The following is a 17,597-nucleotide window of genomic DNA, read 5'->3' on the forward strand; positions in this document are numbered from 1 at the left end:
TTGCATGAAGGTTGTCAAATTAGCACCATATATTATTGTGTACATTCCATAGTTACATTCAATTTAATTTTATGCCAAGGAACCCATATCCAATTGTTGTGGCTATAGGCTTTGAGCCCCAAACAACCATAATTGCATCTTGTTTTTGTGGAAGAAATGCATCAGATGTGTCTATTCCAAATATTCCAAGATTACATAAAGTAAAGGTACCTTAATTTTGTTCATGAGGTTGAAGTTACTTTGCACAAGCTTTATCAAAAAGATCATTCCACCTTTCAGAAAGTAAATACAATTCATCCATCAAATGAAAATGCAACTTTGATATTTAAGTTACCATTTTGTGTAAAAAAAAGTCCATCCTTGCAACTTCAGTTTACAACTAGGTGTTGTGTTAAATTCCTTTCAATTATCTTTACTACTAAAGCAGTCATAGTCACCTCCTTTATAAATTTGACCTTTTTTTAGAGAGCATCTAGAACATTAGTGGTGTTAGAGGACCCAATGTAGAATGTAAGAATTAAAAGCCTCTCTACCATATACCTTTGTACTATGTGTCTCAAAACATAGGCATTACAATTTATGAAACTTTCTTTCTCATTCCTTATCACTTGACATTTCTTTCACTTTATTTTTATTCTTCTTTCATTTATTGCATTTCACTCTTTATGCATTCTTTTATGCTATCCCTTTTTTAATTTATTCTTTCTCAATTCTATAACAACAATGCCACTTTTTGCCTTTGTTATGCAACATGTCTATAATTTATTTGTCATGTCATTTTAGACCTCAAGTTGCATCAAGTTCATAATTTCTTATTTCTTCTAATAGTTAGGTTTACATTATTTATTTTTCTACTCTTATAAAAGAGAGTAAATATATCTCTTTGATAGTTGATGAAACTAATGAGAACTAATAATAAATACTAAATTATGTATATATTTATGATGCAATAAAATAATCAAATATGATTTGTAATTATGTTCTTGGAATGTGATACATGCATGGTTGAAAAACTTAATTTCAAAGGTCAAGGATACTACAACTACAAGAGATATATTTGATAGTCTTTGATATATCATGCATTGTTTAGTAAATGAAGATTCAATAAGGAATGGTGTTTGCATATTTATTGATGACTTTAAAGACACATAACCCACATTCATTGAGTATTTTAAGAGTCAATGGTTTGAAAAATTGAGTATGTGGGCTAGATGTTTCCATACACTCAAGCATACAAGACAAGAAATGAATGGAGTTGTAGAATCATATCACTCACACCTAAAAAGAGGATTATTAAAGGTACTCAAGCATGTTAAAAATTGTCATGTTGATTAGTTAGTACATAAACTAACATCACATATTTATGTCTATTATTGGTGGATATAAATCATAAAAAAAATGGTTTCTATAGAAACTTTGAAATTGAGAATATAGAAAATACATCTTGGGTTCAAGAAATGCAAATTCCAGATGAGAGTATTACATTTGATGACATTGATGATCATATAACATATGTGGCAATTGAAAGTGATACTTTTTTCTAATATGAGATGTATATTTCATCACCTCATCTATGTATGTTCTCTTGCAACTTTTCAATACATGGATACATGTTCAATCATGTGATCAAGGTGAATTTAGTGAAGGAGAGACAAAATCTATCCAATAATAATTTGCATGTGGACTTAGATTGTCTTGCTACTATTGTTGTTTCTATAGAAGAAAGATGACCCATAAGTGTCTCTAATCATTTGGTATGACAAAAAACTAAAATTTCTTGGTATATGATTCATTATGAATCATATATTTAAATGTGTTACAATAATGATGTAGGAAATTACTGAATTAGATGGGATAGGAGGAAGCGTAAATTGTCAACTATTGGAGGATCATTCAATAAATACATAGCTAAAATATTAATTACATTTTAATAATTTTTATTCTTGTTTCTTTGAATTTTCATATCTAAAATATAGGTATGTGCAGGATCATGGTGTACCAAAAAGTGGCAATCTGAAAAATATGTAGTTCTGAAATGCCTCAAAGAGTTTCAAAATCTATTCCCACTTTTTTCCAACCCATCTTGATACTAAATGAAAACAATTAATACCTTTATAATTCCTACTATATCTTTCAATACCAACCTTATATGGTCATCTTTAAAACATCCCGAAAATGTGTTTTTGGCATGTTCTTATGTGTTTTTTACTTCAAGCATGTAGCTGATGACTTTTTTTTAACTAAAATTTTATGTAATGAAAAGGGTTTCTTAAGAATGTTCTTACCTTTTCATAAATATAAGTTTTGTCAAATTATGAGTTCAGTAAGTAATTATTACTTATTTTCTAATTGAGTTAGCTACAAAGTCTTAATTGACATACTGGTTGAAAAATAGCTATAACTTTGAAACCATATAAGATTTGTGAAATCAAAAAGATGTGTCACATTATATGCTTCAACTAGTATAAGAAAAAAAAAAAAAAAACTTAATTTTGATTTTTTTTGAACTAGTTAAGGTGGTCAGACATGGGAGTTTTTTTAACTCTAAAAATAGTATAGTAGAAAATTAATAATTAATTATTTATTTGGAATAAAAATTGCCAAAAATATGCGTCACATCCAAGCATGACTCTACTTGTTATATCTAAAATTATATTTAAAAATATTATCATTTGATTATGACTAAGGTGGTCAAACATACACCTACTTTTTATTTTTGCCTTGAAATTTTTGTAGTACTGCATTAAAATCCAAACTTTTGACCAATCAAATAATTATTTCTCCAGACAAGGCCTTATAGTTTAGAAACTAGATTCAATTTCCTACAGATTATTTTCTTACAACTTTTTGATATAAAGTCCAGAACCACTTTAAAATTATGTTTCAAGTTGACATAACCCTGATTTGCTAGTTTTTCACTACCACTTAAGGCCATAGTTTGGTACACCATGATCCTGCACATACCCATATGTTTAACTTTTTGTAAAAAATAGTAAAAAAAGAAGAGAATACAATGATAGAAATAAAGTTGGAAATAAACAATGAGATTTAGAATACATCTAATCTAGCAACACTTTCTTTCATAATTTTTGTTTAAAGGGCTTGTCCAATAAATTCAAAAGTTGAGACATATCATCTCACTTTGGACTAGACCATCCAAGTGTGCATCTATTTCATCCTGTACAAGATGTATTTGGCAATAATCTTCATCATTAAAAATACTTCATTGAATGTATGAATTTAAGGAGAAAAACAAGTCTCTTGAACTAAACACCTATGTTTAAACAAACGAAGTGAAATCTTAAGCATCAAAATTTGGTGGATGATCTTGATAGGGAAAATGAGTGAGATAAGGATTACACTAGGTACAATGAACATAGAATTGACATGGTTGAGAGCATATATTTTGGAAGCATGGAAGATACTAATGCAAGCACATAGGATATTATTAAAAACACATGATATAGTGACATCATACCCATCTCCCACATGAGAGGCTTAAAAGTTATTGTGGTGTTGTAGGTTCTTGCCTATATAGTGACATCATACTTGTTTTTTTATGTATTTTAAGCAATTTTAAGATTTTGTAATGCTATGCTATTATTTTGGGTATGTTACAAATATAATTAAATTTTGTTAAGATAACTTATGAAATTCAAGAAAATGAGTACTCTTTGATACCTTTTGTCATATTGTTCACATTATTTTGGTATTATTTTGATGTATGTCTATTGATGATTTTAGTATAATATTTGACACAAATTATCTTTACATTATGCTTTAATGGATATTCATATCTTATTTCAAGTCTCCAATTTTGGCTAGTTCTAGCCAATGATGGTAAAGGTCATGTAATGTAGAATTAAGATTGTCATTTGACTATAATCATAAAAACTAGATTATCTTGTGTGCCTTCTTTATTCTGCCACATTTTGTATGTTTCTACCACAACATTTCCATGCATGATATCTCATAAAAACTATCTTTTGAAAATTAGTTGATGGATGTCTATGCCCTCTTTTGAAGCTCTCATTTTGTCATAAACATGCAAGCTGCTAGAAAAGGTTGTGCAATTTTTATATTTATAATCAACTCTCTAACTGTGTACATGTACACTAATGATTATTGTTCACAACGTAATATTCTCCAAGCATCTTAGTCTAGAAAGTCTTGTCAATTTCCCATCCTTAGGACTGTGACTAATTCTTAGCTCTAAAATTGTTATTTTGCATGACAAATTTCTTATTAAATTAATAATTTATGTTAATTCTTAAGTTGATTTTTTAAATGTAAAAAAGCTTATGTAAAACTAAGCATTTTTAGTTTGTAAGGAGTGCAAACAATTTTTATTTGTGTAGAGTATAGGCTTTTTGTTATTAAGCAAAGAGGATTTCAGTTTGACATAAGCTTTGGTTGTAAACAAGTTTATTTTTTTTAATTGATAAACATTTGAATGTCTTTGATGTGAAGTGGAGATATGGAAGAATTTTAAGTTTTTGGAAATGTGCTACATAAATTAATTGCATAATTGTTGTTGGGAGACAATGAATCTCTAGTTTTTTTATTCTTACATATACAGTGCAAACAATTTATATTTGTGCATAGTATAGGATTTTAATTATTAAGAAAAGAGGCTTCTTAGATTGACTTAAACTTTGTTTGTAAATAATTCATTATTTTTTTAAAAAAATGATAAACATTTGAATGTCTTTGATGTGAGGTGGAGGTTATAATTTTTTAAAATGGAAGAATTTGATTTTTTTTGCAATGTGTTGAAGAAATTAATTGTACAGTTGTCCTTGGGAGAGAATGAATCTCTAATTTTCTTTATTCATACACATGCAAAAGGAGAATAATTGTTAGAAATTAAAGTCATTAAATTTTCCTATTTGAAGAGTGGATGTATTCAACTACAATATCATAGTTCAATCAAGAATGAAAAATCCATCAGTGACTAGATTAAATTACAACTGAGCTCCCAACTAGAACTTTAGTTTCTTGCACATTGATAATATGATATTTTGTGAATAGATATTGTCATATATCAAAGGATTCTAATTTTAAGAAAATTGTTTCTAAATGTAGCAAATAAATTAAAATTAGATTTTGTGCGTAGATAATACCATATATAAAGATCCTTATTTTTTATTTTTTTTAAATCTTAATGGAACAATTATTAAAATTAGACAAAAAATATTGGAGTGGACACCAGTTAGTGACCATTGCATTCTTTATCCTTGATTTTCAAATTCATTCAAAAGTGCCCACTAGTCTCAGATTTTATACCTTCTTTCCCATATTACAAATGAAATTTCCCAACTCTAGCTAGATTCATTTACCTAATGCTCATATTGTTTTGTCTATCAATTTTTATTTTTATGTTTTAGTACAATCGATTCATAAGTAGGTGATGGTCAGTAAGAAGTAGTCATTGAAGAAGGGACTATGCAAGAAGTAGTCATTATAGAGGAATGTTTCCAAGCAATAGGTGAACACTCGTAAGAAAAAAATAGATGGCCCTTTGAATAGAAGAATTAGAAGAATTATAATTTGTATGGAATGTACAACATCAAATGACTTTGAAACTTAAATTTAACTCTCTTTAGAAATTTTCTTTCTTTCATCTCTCTCTCTCTCTCTCTCTCTCTCTCTCTCTCTCTCTCTCTCTCTCTCTCTGTGTGTGTGTGTGTGTGTGTGTGTGTGTGTGTGTGTGTGTGTGTAATCTATTATTTTTTGTTGTTCACAACTATAAATATTATTATTTATTCATTAATGTTAATATGATATTTTTTCATTTATTTTACTTCAAGTTTTTTAATAAAATAATAGTATGCTAATAACTACATCAATATATGTGATTTTTTTTAGAAGTATTACATGTTTTATATCAAATATATAATTAAATTACAATATATAGATTTTAAATATAATAATTTAATGAAAAACTAAATTATTATTATGAAATAATATTTGAAGCAAATTAATTTATATTATTGAATCTAAAAATAATATTAAAATAATATTTTAATGAATATAATAATTTATATTAAATATAAAAATAAATTATAATAGCATAGTAATTATTAAATATAATAATTATCATCTATTAAAATAATAATAATAGTAACAGACTTGAGTAAGGAATGATGGAAGGGTTAGAATATTAATGAGAAAGCAGACCCGCTTTAACTTTTGATACGAGAAGTAAAACAAAATTAAATAAATACCATGTTATAGAGAGTGAGTTAAAATATTAGTGAGAAAGCGGACCCACATAACATGAGAAGCAAAACAAAATAAATAAATACTCCATGATCTAGAAGAAAATAAATGAATAGAAAATGTCAAATGTAAGAGGTTGGTTAATAAAAAAGAAGGTAAGGTAGAGTTAAGGGGGACCCACAACCAAGCCATCTAAGCATTTAAAATATTTGAGTCTTCTAGTGAAGCCTAGGTGAGATTGATGTGGGAATTTAATGTGGTTACTTTTGAAAATATTTGTGCCCCTTGTATGTTAATTCACCCAATTTAGTTGGCTTTGGTGGACATGGAACATTAGAGTTGTAACAATGTGCCTTGGTATCATTTGATAAAATAGCTTCCTTAGAGATCAATGGGGACATGGAATGTGATTACTTTTGCAAATATTTGTGCACATTGTATGACAATTTATCCAATTTAGTGGTCTTTAGTGGACATGGAGCATTTGAGTTTTGATAATATTTGTTGTTTTCCTATATTAAAATTAATTCCTTGTAGACCAATGAGGACATAGAATGTGAGTACTTTTGTATATGTTTGTGCACCTTGTATGATAATTCACCCAATTTTGTGGTCTCTGATGAACATGGAGCATTGGAATTGTGACAACATTCCTTGATCTCATCTGATAAAATAGCTTTCTTGGATACCACTGGGGACATGGAAAGTGAGTAATTTTGAAAAAAATTGTACACCTTGTATGATAATTCACCCAATCTAGTGGTCTTTGGTGGACATGGGGCATTGGAGTTGTTGAAATGTTCCTTGTTCTCCTCTATCAAACCATCATCCTTAGAGACTGATGGGGATATATAATATGGGTATTGGGGTAAATGTGTTTGCACCTAGTTATAATATAATAAGTCACCATGTTTAGTGGTTTTAGGTAGACATGGAGCATTAGAGTTCTAGCACTCGTCCAAGGCATGGACTACAAACATCATGTAAGAACTAGTGTTCTCATTTTTATATATGTCAGATTCTCCATATCTTTAACAAAAATGTGTCAAAATTATATTTTATTTTTGATTGAATAACAAGTTTTTTGGTAAGGTTTGATATGAAATATAATTCAATATGAGAGGCTTATATAGATAGACCCCTAACTCTGACAAATACTACAAAAAAAGCTTTTATTGAATGAGGCATTCAATGTCCTGGGTTGTAGTAAGGCTAAAACAAAATTGGAAAATCACAATTTTGTTTTAGCCTTACCCTAAGCTTGTTGATATAAGAATAAAACAAAAATAGAATATAAAATAAAGCTTGATAGATATCAAGTGGTAGAAGATTTGGAAAAGGAAAAGGTGCTACTAGATTTTGGTTGAGAAAGGTTGGTTAAAATGTAATGTGGATGGATGTTCTAAAGGAAATCCTAGTGTCCCCAGTGCTAGAGGAATTAGCAAAGACTAGAAAGGTAATATTATTGTTGTCTTTTCCAAGTTGTTGGGAATTAGGTCCAACAACTATGTTGAGGCTATACCAATGTGGTTTGGTATTAGAACTCTACAAGACTTAGAAGTGGACAAAGTTGAGTTGGAAGGAGACTACAAGCTCATTATTGACCTACTTTTTAAAAACAAAGTTAAATGCCCATGGATTATTGCCCCTTTAATTGTTGATTGCAAAAAAAGGCTCTCATCATTCAATAGTGTGATAATCAAGCACAACATTAGAGAAGGGGACAAAGCTATGAGCTATGTGGATACATGGGGTCTAAACAATGAGGAATGGTAGATAGTGACTAAGATGGTAGGAACACAAGAGTTAAATCTAATAGTTTTATATATTATAAAAATATAATGGTACATGGTAGGAGCACTAGAGGTGCTAGGTGGATCACTAAGAAGCCATGTCAGCAGGGTCAGCACCCTATGGTCATTAAATGAAATAATCCTATTGAGATATGTTTGACCATCATTCACAATATTCACATTAATGAGGTGTTAATTCTCATGAAGCTAAAAAGGATACTCCAGATTGTTTCAATAATAAAGTTGAGTCATGCAAATCTTAACACATATCTCTCTCTTTTATTTTACAAGATGGTTAATAATCTCATTGTCAAACATTTATGGACTTGAGCTAGAAAGAGTCATTTTATTCCATAAGTCATAATGATTTACCACATTTTTCACATCGATGGTACAAAAAGGGCCAACTATGTGAAATGGTACAATGCTAGGATCGAGAGAAAGATTTGTGGTAACATTTTTATAATATTAAATCATAAGAATTATATTTTTATCACCCTTATTTGGAAATAGTAAGTTCACCTCTACACTCAAATCTCCATAATAAAATCAATTTTCTTTAGGTTTCAAAGAAAGTTTCCAGAATGAGTAGTGTTGCAGATAAAGGTGTTCACAAGCTGAACTTGGGTCCCAAGAAAACTAGCTAATTGTTTGAGAAGGAGAACATCATGGGTGGTCTTGTGAAACATGTTGAACCCAAAAAATAGAAAAGATCTAGAGAAGAAAAAGGAAATCTATTGTCACTTTTTCAAGGAGGGATTACATTCTTATATTCAATCAATGAAAGGCCACAACATCAATGCTTTAGACTAAGTTTTCTAATTCTTGGAACAAAGGTCAGCTAGAAATGGGGTTGAATTAATTTTTTGGTAATGTCAGAGCTGATTGGTGAAGTGACTATCTTGGATTGTGTTAGTGTTCAAGTTGAAAGAAAAGGTGCATTGGATTGTACTAAATCTAGCCTTGTATTCTTTTAAAATATAGAAGAACATGTTAGAGCCAATTTTCAAAATGGCAATGATAGGCTCTCCTTCCTAGTTCTTTTCTCGCCATATCTTTATGGCTAATCAAGTATTTCACCCTTGAAGGATGATATATGGCCTCTCATGGCTACCATTTTCCTTTTCTTAATATGTTGAGACATGAGGAAAAACTTAACATCTCCTTCTTCCTTCTTCCTTCTCTAGTCAACAACATCATTTTGGGAGGAAACCATCCCATTCACCGAGGGCTTATTTTTTCCTCTACCATCATGTCTATGCTTACCATCTTGTTTTTGGTATATGCCTCTTGCCCATTGAAAAATGTAGAATGTCTCTGGCACAGATTAAACCCAAACATTGTAGCTGAATCTCTCAAATAAACCTCATTCCTACAAATCCAAGTAGCTTAATTTATCTTTAGAAAATCCCTTCTTCTTGAGGCCCCCCAAAAATGGAAGAATTCTTCTACTAAATCTAGCCCTACCAATACCCTTAAAAAATGAAAAATGGTAGAAGACATTATTGATATCAACAAAAATGATGGGAAGGAATTTTTTGATTTTAAGATGGAGGATAGAGCTATGGATATCAAATTGCAAAAGGGTAATATGAGTTATGGGGAAAGAATATTAGTGAGATCAAAAAAAAGAAAGAAAGATACAACTATGAGGAAGAAAGCAAGAAAAATTCCCATAGTTCCCAAATGGAGGTTAACAAAGAAGAGATGGAACTAGAGGAAATGCTAGAGAAAGATAGGGTTTTCTCCTTTGATGATGCATATTTCAAGGCATAAGTGGAGGTTATCGACAAGGAAAACCAACTTCCCCAAGAAATGAAAGTGATGATAGACTTAGGGATTTTTGGTGATGAAGAGATCAAGTCTTATGATTAAAATGAGTTTGGGGAAAAAATATTTTCCCCTCAAACCATCTAGAGGCATCTAGAAGACTTTAGAAAGGAATATGAAAAATGTCTTTATGAAATTAATGTGGAGATTGAAGAGATAGACAATAAATAAATAATGTCATTTCTGAACTTGAGTTGGAAGTTGTTGTTTTTGCAACCTGCAAGGTGCAGAAGGAAATGATGATAAAGGATGTGTTTAGGGTGATCAATGGAAAGAGAAAATTAAGAAGGGTAACCCAAACCAAGGAGGAGAAGTGAAACAAGATAAAGAGCTCCTTATGGATCAAGAACTGGATCGAAGAAATTAAGTACCTTAATGAAGACTAGGAGAACATTAAACATCCCCATTTCCTCATTCCTATGTTTTTGGCTTTTATTAGATTTTCTTGTGGTTTCCTATTTCATATGTGGTTTCATAAAGTACTTTTATTTTTGTTCAATGCTATCGAGTTTACTTCCATTAATTGTTAACTCTATTAATCCAAACTACTATTGGGGTACTAAGATTTTTAATTTTTTTTACTAACTTTAGTAGTTTAAAGTTTAGAATTAATTTAGTTTTAGGCATGGATGGCTTAAACTATTTGAAAAAATGGCTGGTTTTGATTAATTTTGTGTTCTTGAAGTTATGGGTGGAACTCTAACTAGTGGGATTAGAGTATGCTTCTCTAATACTTGGCCATAATTGCCCAAGGCAGAGATGGTATGTTCTCATTACTATTTTATGGGTTCAGGACCCCTACCCTTTTTTTATCAAAATATTGTGCTCTTTTTTTCATTTTATTTTGTGTTTATATTTTTAGATTGTTCTCATGCTACACTTATGGTAAGTTTTTGTATGGTTAGACCCTTACTTTTGTTATGCAATCAGATTGAGAGATCATAGTTCTTTTGACATGCCTATCTTATTGTAATCCTAAGGCTAGTGCCATATACAAATTATTTCCCCTATTTAATAACCTTATTTTTAAAAAATTCATAAAAATAAGCATCTAAATATTTTTACTAAAGTTTGAAAGTTAAATATTTATTCATGCATTTCTACCTCACAATTGATTTAATACAAAATTGTATATATCTACTCAACATAATGATATTTCTGTGTATCAAAAGATATTTATTTTATTTAGTGGCATTAACAAGAAAATTCATGAACCATTCAATAATCAATCATGAATAATAATAATAGAAGTTTAGAAATGCTAATGCATGTGTATCAGCAACTATTCATGACAAAAGTTTGAAGCGTGTTTGAAAAACATTCTATTGACTCTAAAAATCATAGATTTCATTATCCTAAAATGTAATTTCAATAGTGATATACTAAATTTGTTAATAATAGTAGATGTTTTTACTTTCAAACGATCACTATCTTTTGCTAATTTGTAAAAATAGACATGGTTTGTAAACTATCAAAGTTTGTTCTAGAAGTCCTCAATAAAATAACAAGAAAGTTGTAAGTTACATCAAGATCAAACCTAATAGTTCATTTTACTTCAAATATAACATAATGTTAAAACAAAATACTAGATAAATGCATAAATTAAAGTCATATCCACAAGAAAAATATCCTCATAATTAATATATTCATATGAAATGTACATTTTCATAAACATAAAACCAATACTTTTTTAAAATTAGGTTATTTTTATTTTAGAAAATAACATTTTCTTTTTCAAAGGCAGTAAAAGTTATTTTTATAAGATGGAATGAATCTGAAGTCTGTAGTGCTCCAAAACATTATTAAAAAATTACATTTGATAAACTTTGGAAATGTTTGTGAAATTTTTTTGGAAAATGCTATTAATTCATACTTAGTAACTTATGTATCCATTTTTATGCATTTCCCCCTATTTGACAAATCAAGAAACAAATCATGAAGAAGTATTAAAATTAAATGGCTAAAAATATTTAAGTTGATTATTAGAAATGTGATATTTTTATTTATCAATGGTTAGAGAAAGTAACAGAATAGGATGAACTCAAAATACTAAGTTACACATTTTTTAGGAATAAATTCCTCCTAAAATGTGCACTAACCAATTTTTGAGTTGGGTAAAGTAACCACAAAGTTTCTATCAAAACATTATTAGCTTCAATAAAACCTAGTAAAATATCATGTTTTGATCAAAACTAAGGGCTAACAATACATTCGATCAAAACAAAGGAAGATCCAAGTGGGGTTTAAAATCCCCACCACTGACCACACAAATCATTTTCATATGTGGAGTCACATGTTTTGATTGGAACATAGCACAAATTTGGTGTCCAACACACCCATCATCGAATTAGGTATAAGATTTCAATTTTCTAACCCTAACTAGTGTTTTTAATTAAATTTTAAATTTTTTTCATATTTTTTATTGTATATATACAAGCATTGTGGATGTATAGATAAATGTATTGTGTAGCTATATATACACACATAAATATGCATATATATATATTAGTATATACATGTGTATATACATCCATGTGTGTGTGTGTGTGTGTGTGTGTGTGTGTGTGTGTGTGTGTGTACACACACAGACACACACACATATATGCATGTATATTTAATTTTAAGGGTAAGTGTACCAAGTTGTGGTGCCAAAAAGGGGGTATAAGTGGACACATTTTTCCTAAAATCAATAATTTTTGAACTTCAACAATGATTTGAAGATAGTTAAACTCAAAATTTTAAGATATGACAAAAACAAAAGTCGTAGTCCCTTGAATCTAGTTTCTAAACTACTATTTTTTTTTCAAAATGGTTTAGTTTTAGGTCCTCAAAAAAGGGGGCCATAGAAAGTGGTATTGTTTATTCCAAAAAAAAATAACACAATACAAAGTGTGCCCCCCTTAAAATTTTAAATTTTTTTTTTGAAATTCTTTAATTGCTTCAGTCAAAAGTTACTTGACACTATGTAGTTTATCCTAGAATTTTTGGGTAATTTTATAATGTGTATTTTTTATTATGAATTTTTTAACTAGACACATCCCAGAAACATGGAATATCTATGTGTTCCCCCTAGAAATAATTGAAAATTAATATAAAACCAATTCTTTTTGTTTTTCAGAGTGTAGAATGGAGTCTAGTTTCTAAAAAACTAAGTTGTTGCAAAATTTGATGAACCAACTAAAATCTACAACCCAATTAGTACATGGTGGTTTTTGACAAAAAATGGACATATATTCAAAAGAAATTATAGATGAAAGAAAAATAAATTATATGGTTATATAGTTAACACATAAACCTATGATGTCATCTAACTTGATCTTATTGTTGCCCAACCATGAGGAATCTTGATGGAAAGCACAGAAGAAAAATCAATTTTTTTTTGTATGTTTGTAGCAAAACACATCTCAGACCTATTTATAAACTCCAAACCTTTGGGTTAGAGCTCATAGGCAAAACCAAACATTAGGCTTGGTTTTAATGCAAAACTTTGAATAGCATATAAGCCGTATAGTGTGTGCATGCTATAGCACACACACACTATTTAAAGCTTTTGAATTTGGTTGTCAATAGCACATGCATGAAGAAACTATTGAGACCTAAAGAGTGCATAGAGAAGGAAGAAGAGATGCAAAGCAAGAGCAATAGAAAGGGGGGGGATGGCTAAGTGTGTGTGTGTGTGTGTGTGTGTGTGTGTGTGTGTGTGAGAGAGAGAGAGAGAGAGAGAGAGAGAGAGAGAGAGTAGGGGATGGGCGAGGGGAGAGAGATTAGGGAATGTGAGAGAGAGGAAGTGAGAGAGAGAGAGAGAGTAACCTAGGTGGTAGAGAGATTAAAAGATGGAAGAGTTGAGGAAGTTTGAGAGAGAGTAGGGGTTCCAAAGAGAGAGTATGGGATGGGGGAGAGAGATTGAGAGTAGGGGATGGGATAGATAGGAAGTGTGAGAGAGTGAGTAGGGGTGGTAGAGAGAGTATGAGATGGAAAAGAGAGATTAGGTAGTGGGAGAGGGAGTGAGAGAGGGATATAGAGAGGAGGATGTGTGTGTGTGTGTGTGTGTGTGTGTGTGTGTGTGTGTGTGTGTGTGTGTGTGTGTGTGTGAGAGAGAGTAGGGAATACGAGAGAGTGTGAGAGTGTGAGAGAGAGTAGGGGTGGTAGAGAGAGAAAGTAAGGGATGGGAGAGGGGAGAGCAAGAAAGAGCAAGAGATAAGGGAGAGAGAATAGAGATATATATATATAGAGAGAGAGAGAGAGTAGGAAGTGGAAGAGGGAGTGGGAGAGGGGGAGAGAGGGGGGGATGGGAGTGTGTGTGAGAGATCTAAAGAGTAGAGGATGAGAGAGGAGAGATAGTAGGAGATGGGAGAGGGGAGAGAGATAGTAGGGGATGGGAGAGAGAGAGTAGGTGGTGGGAGAGGGAGAGAGAGTGGGGGAATAGGAATGTGTTTAAGAGAGAGAGAGAGAGTAGGGGTGGCAGAGTGAGAGTATAGGATGAGAGAGAGATTGAGAGTAGGGGATAGGGAGAGAGAGAGAGTACAAGATGGGAGAGAGAGATTGAGAGTAGGGAATGGGGGAGAGAGATAGAGAGTAGGTGGAGGGAGAGCAAGAGAGAGGAGGATAGAAGTGCATGTGTGTGCAAGAGAGACAGTAGGGAATGGAGTAGGGGGGAGAGAGAAAGTAGCTTGAGAGAGAGTAGGGGATGGGAGAGAGAGAGAGTAGGTGGTAGGAGAGGGAGTGGGAGAGGGAGAGAGAGAGGGGATATGGAAATGTGTGTGTGTGTGTGAGAGAGAGAGAGAGAGTAGGGGATGGGAGAGAGTGTAAAAATGTGAGAGAGAGATAGAGAGTGGGGGGTGGCAGAGAGAGAGTAGAGAGGGAGGAAGTGAGAGTGAGAGAGAGTAGGTAGTGGGAGATGGAGTGAGAGAGGGAGAGCGAGTGAGAGATAGAGTAGGGGATGGGAGAGGAGAGAGAGGGGGGATGGGTGTGTGTGTAAAAGAGATAGAGTAGGTAATGGGAGAGGGGAGAGAGAGATAGAGAGAGTAGGGGATGGGAGAGAAAGAGAGTAGGCAGTGGGAGAGGGAGTGGGAGAGGGAGAGAGAGAGGGGAGATGGGAGTGTGTATAAGAGAGAGAGTAAGGGATGGGAGAGAGTGTGAGATTGTGTGAGAGAGTAGGGGCGGCAAAGAGAGAGTGAGAGTGGGGGATTGGAGAGAGAGTATAGAGGGAGAGAGTGAGAGAGAGATAGTAGGTGGTGAGAGAGGGAGTGGGAGGGAGAGAGGGGAAATGGGAGTGTGTGTAAGAGAGATAGAGTAGAGGATGGGAGAGAGAGAGTACGTGGTGGGAGAGGGAATGGGAGAGGGAGAGAGAGGTGGGGGAATGGGAATGTGTGTAAGAGAGAAAGAGCAACAGATGGGAGAGAGAGGAAGTGTGAGAGAGAGTACAAGGTGGGAGAGAGAGATTGAGAGTAGGAGATGGGTGGGGAGAGAGAGTATAGGATGGGGAGAGAGAGAGTAGGTGGTGGGAGATGGAGTGGGAGAGGGAGAGCAAGAGAGAGGAGGATGGGAGTGCATGCGTACAAAAGAGAGAGAGTAGGGAATGGGAGAGGGGGAGAGAGAGAGTAGATTGAGAGAGAGTAGGGAATGGGAGAGACAGAGTAGGAAAAGGGAGAGGGAGTGGTAGAGGGAGAGAGAGGGGGGATGGAAATGCATGTAAGAGAGAGAGTGTAGGGGATGAGAGAGAGTGTGATAATATTTGATAGAGTAGGGGGTGGCAAAGAGAGAGTAGAGAGGGAGAGAGTGAGATTGACAGAGAGAGAGAGAAAGTGAGAGTGAGAGAGAGTAGGTGGTGGGAGAGGGGAGAGAGAGAGTAGCTTGAGAAAGAGAGTGAGAGAGAAGAAAATGGGAGAGAGAGACTAGGTGGTGGGAGAGGGAGTGGGAGAGGGAGAGGGAGCAGGGATGGGAGTGTGTGTAAGAAAGAGAGTAGGGGATGGGAGAGAGTGTGAGAGAGAGTAGGAGGTGGCAGAGAGAAAGAATGGGATGAGAGAGAGAGAGTGAGAGTAGGGGATGGGAGAGAGTGAGAGAGAGTAAGGGGATGGGAGAGAGAGTGAGAGTAGGGGATGGGAGAGAGAGAGTAGAGAGGGAGAGAGAGTAAAAGAGAGATACTAGGAAGTGGGAGAGGGAGCGGGAGAGAGAGAGAGGGGGGGATGGGAGTGTTTTTGAGATATCTAGAGAGTAGGGGATGGGAGAGGAGAGAGGGTGAGAGAGAGTGGTAAGTGGGAGAGGGAGACTGAGAGAGAGAGTAGGGGATGGGGCAGAGAGAGAGAGAGATGAGATAGGGGAGAGAGAGATAGAGAGAAAGAGGGAGTAGGGGATGGGAGAGAGAGTAACCTGAGAGAGAGTGAGGGATGGGAGTGTGTGTTAGAGAAAGGGATAGGAGAGGAGAGAGAGAGAGAGAGAGAGAGAGAGAGAGAGAGAGAGAGAGATAGAGAGAGAGAGAGTAGGGGATGATAGAGGATAGAGAGTAAGAGAGTAGGGGATGGGAGAGAGAGAGTAGGTGAGGGAGAGTGAGAGAGAAAAGTCGATGGGAGAGGGAGTAGGAGAGGGAGAGTGAGAGAGAGAGAAGGGGATGGGAGAGGAGAGAGAGAGAGTAGGGGATAGGAGAGAGAGAGTAGGTGATGGGAGAGGGAGTAGGAGAGGGAGAGCGAGAGAGAGTAGTCAATGGGAGAGGGATTAAGAGAGTGAGAGCGAGAGAGAGAGTAGGGGATGGGAGAGGAGAGAAAGAGTAGAGGATGGGGGATGGTGGGATAGGGAGAGATGTGTTTTGATATAGTGTGTATGCACTATAGTGCGTACGCACTATGTCAAATCACCCAAAAATGGTAAAAAAGCAACTTTATGTCCCATTTCATCCATTCTCTATTTTTGATATGTTGTGCATTCTATTGTTCTGATGTAAACACAAGTTTGAACATGGAAAATACTCTTTGAAGACTTTTGGAGGATAGAAAACACCAAATTCAATCATTGGACATGTGATTTGAAGACTTTTTGAATATTATTTGTATAGAAATGGTTAGTGCAATCCTTTTTAAATATTGTTTTTTCATATATGGATACATAGTTGATTATAATTTAACATGTTGTTTAATATATAGTGAATTCATTAAAATTTGTATGTTTGAATGAAATGTTATTTCGAAATGGTTAGAAATTTGACAAGTTGTTTGATATATATTATGTATTCATTCAAATAATTGTAATTTTTATATGTATTTGAATGATTTGTAATTTACACATTGTAAGTAATTTAGATGTTTGAATAATCTGACATGTAGAAATCAGCATCACACCAAGGAAGAAACCAAAAACTCAAACAAATGAAGATAGGGAGAGAGATTTGGTAATTAAAAGAGATAAAATGAAACTACTATGTGAACAAATAAAATTGCAAAGCAATAATGAAGAATTGACTTTTGATGAGGATCAAGAACCATCAATACAAAGAAACAAAGAGGAAGAATTGAAAAGACAAAGAGAATCAATGAGACTATTACACTTGAGAAGACAATTGAATTGTGAAGCTACACCATCTTCTGATGTTGGAGTCATATCGTCCTCTCATGTTGAAGAGACACTAACTTGTAGATCTGACAATGTACACAATCGATCGTGTCATATTAAAGACACAACATCAACACATCAAGTAGATGATATTCCATATTTTGCATCTTATTGCCAAGGCACATCATCTTTGGTTCAAGGTAAAAAGTA

Source organism: Cupressus sempervirens, chromosome 9, assembly GCF_028749045.1.
Source record: "Cupressus sempervirens isolate cs-2001-9-10 chromosome 9, ASM2874904v1, whole genome shotgun sequence".
NCBI classification, from domain to species: Eukaryota; Viridiplantae; Streptophyta; class Pinopsida; order Cupressales; family Cupressaceae; genus Cupressus; species Cupressus sempervirens.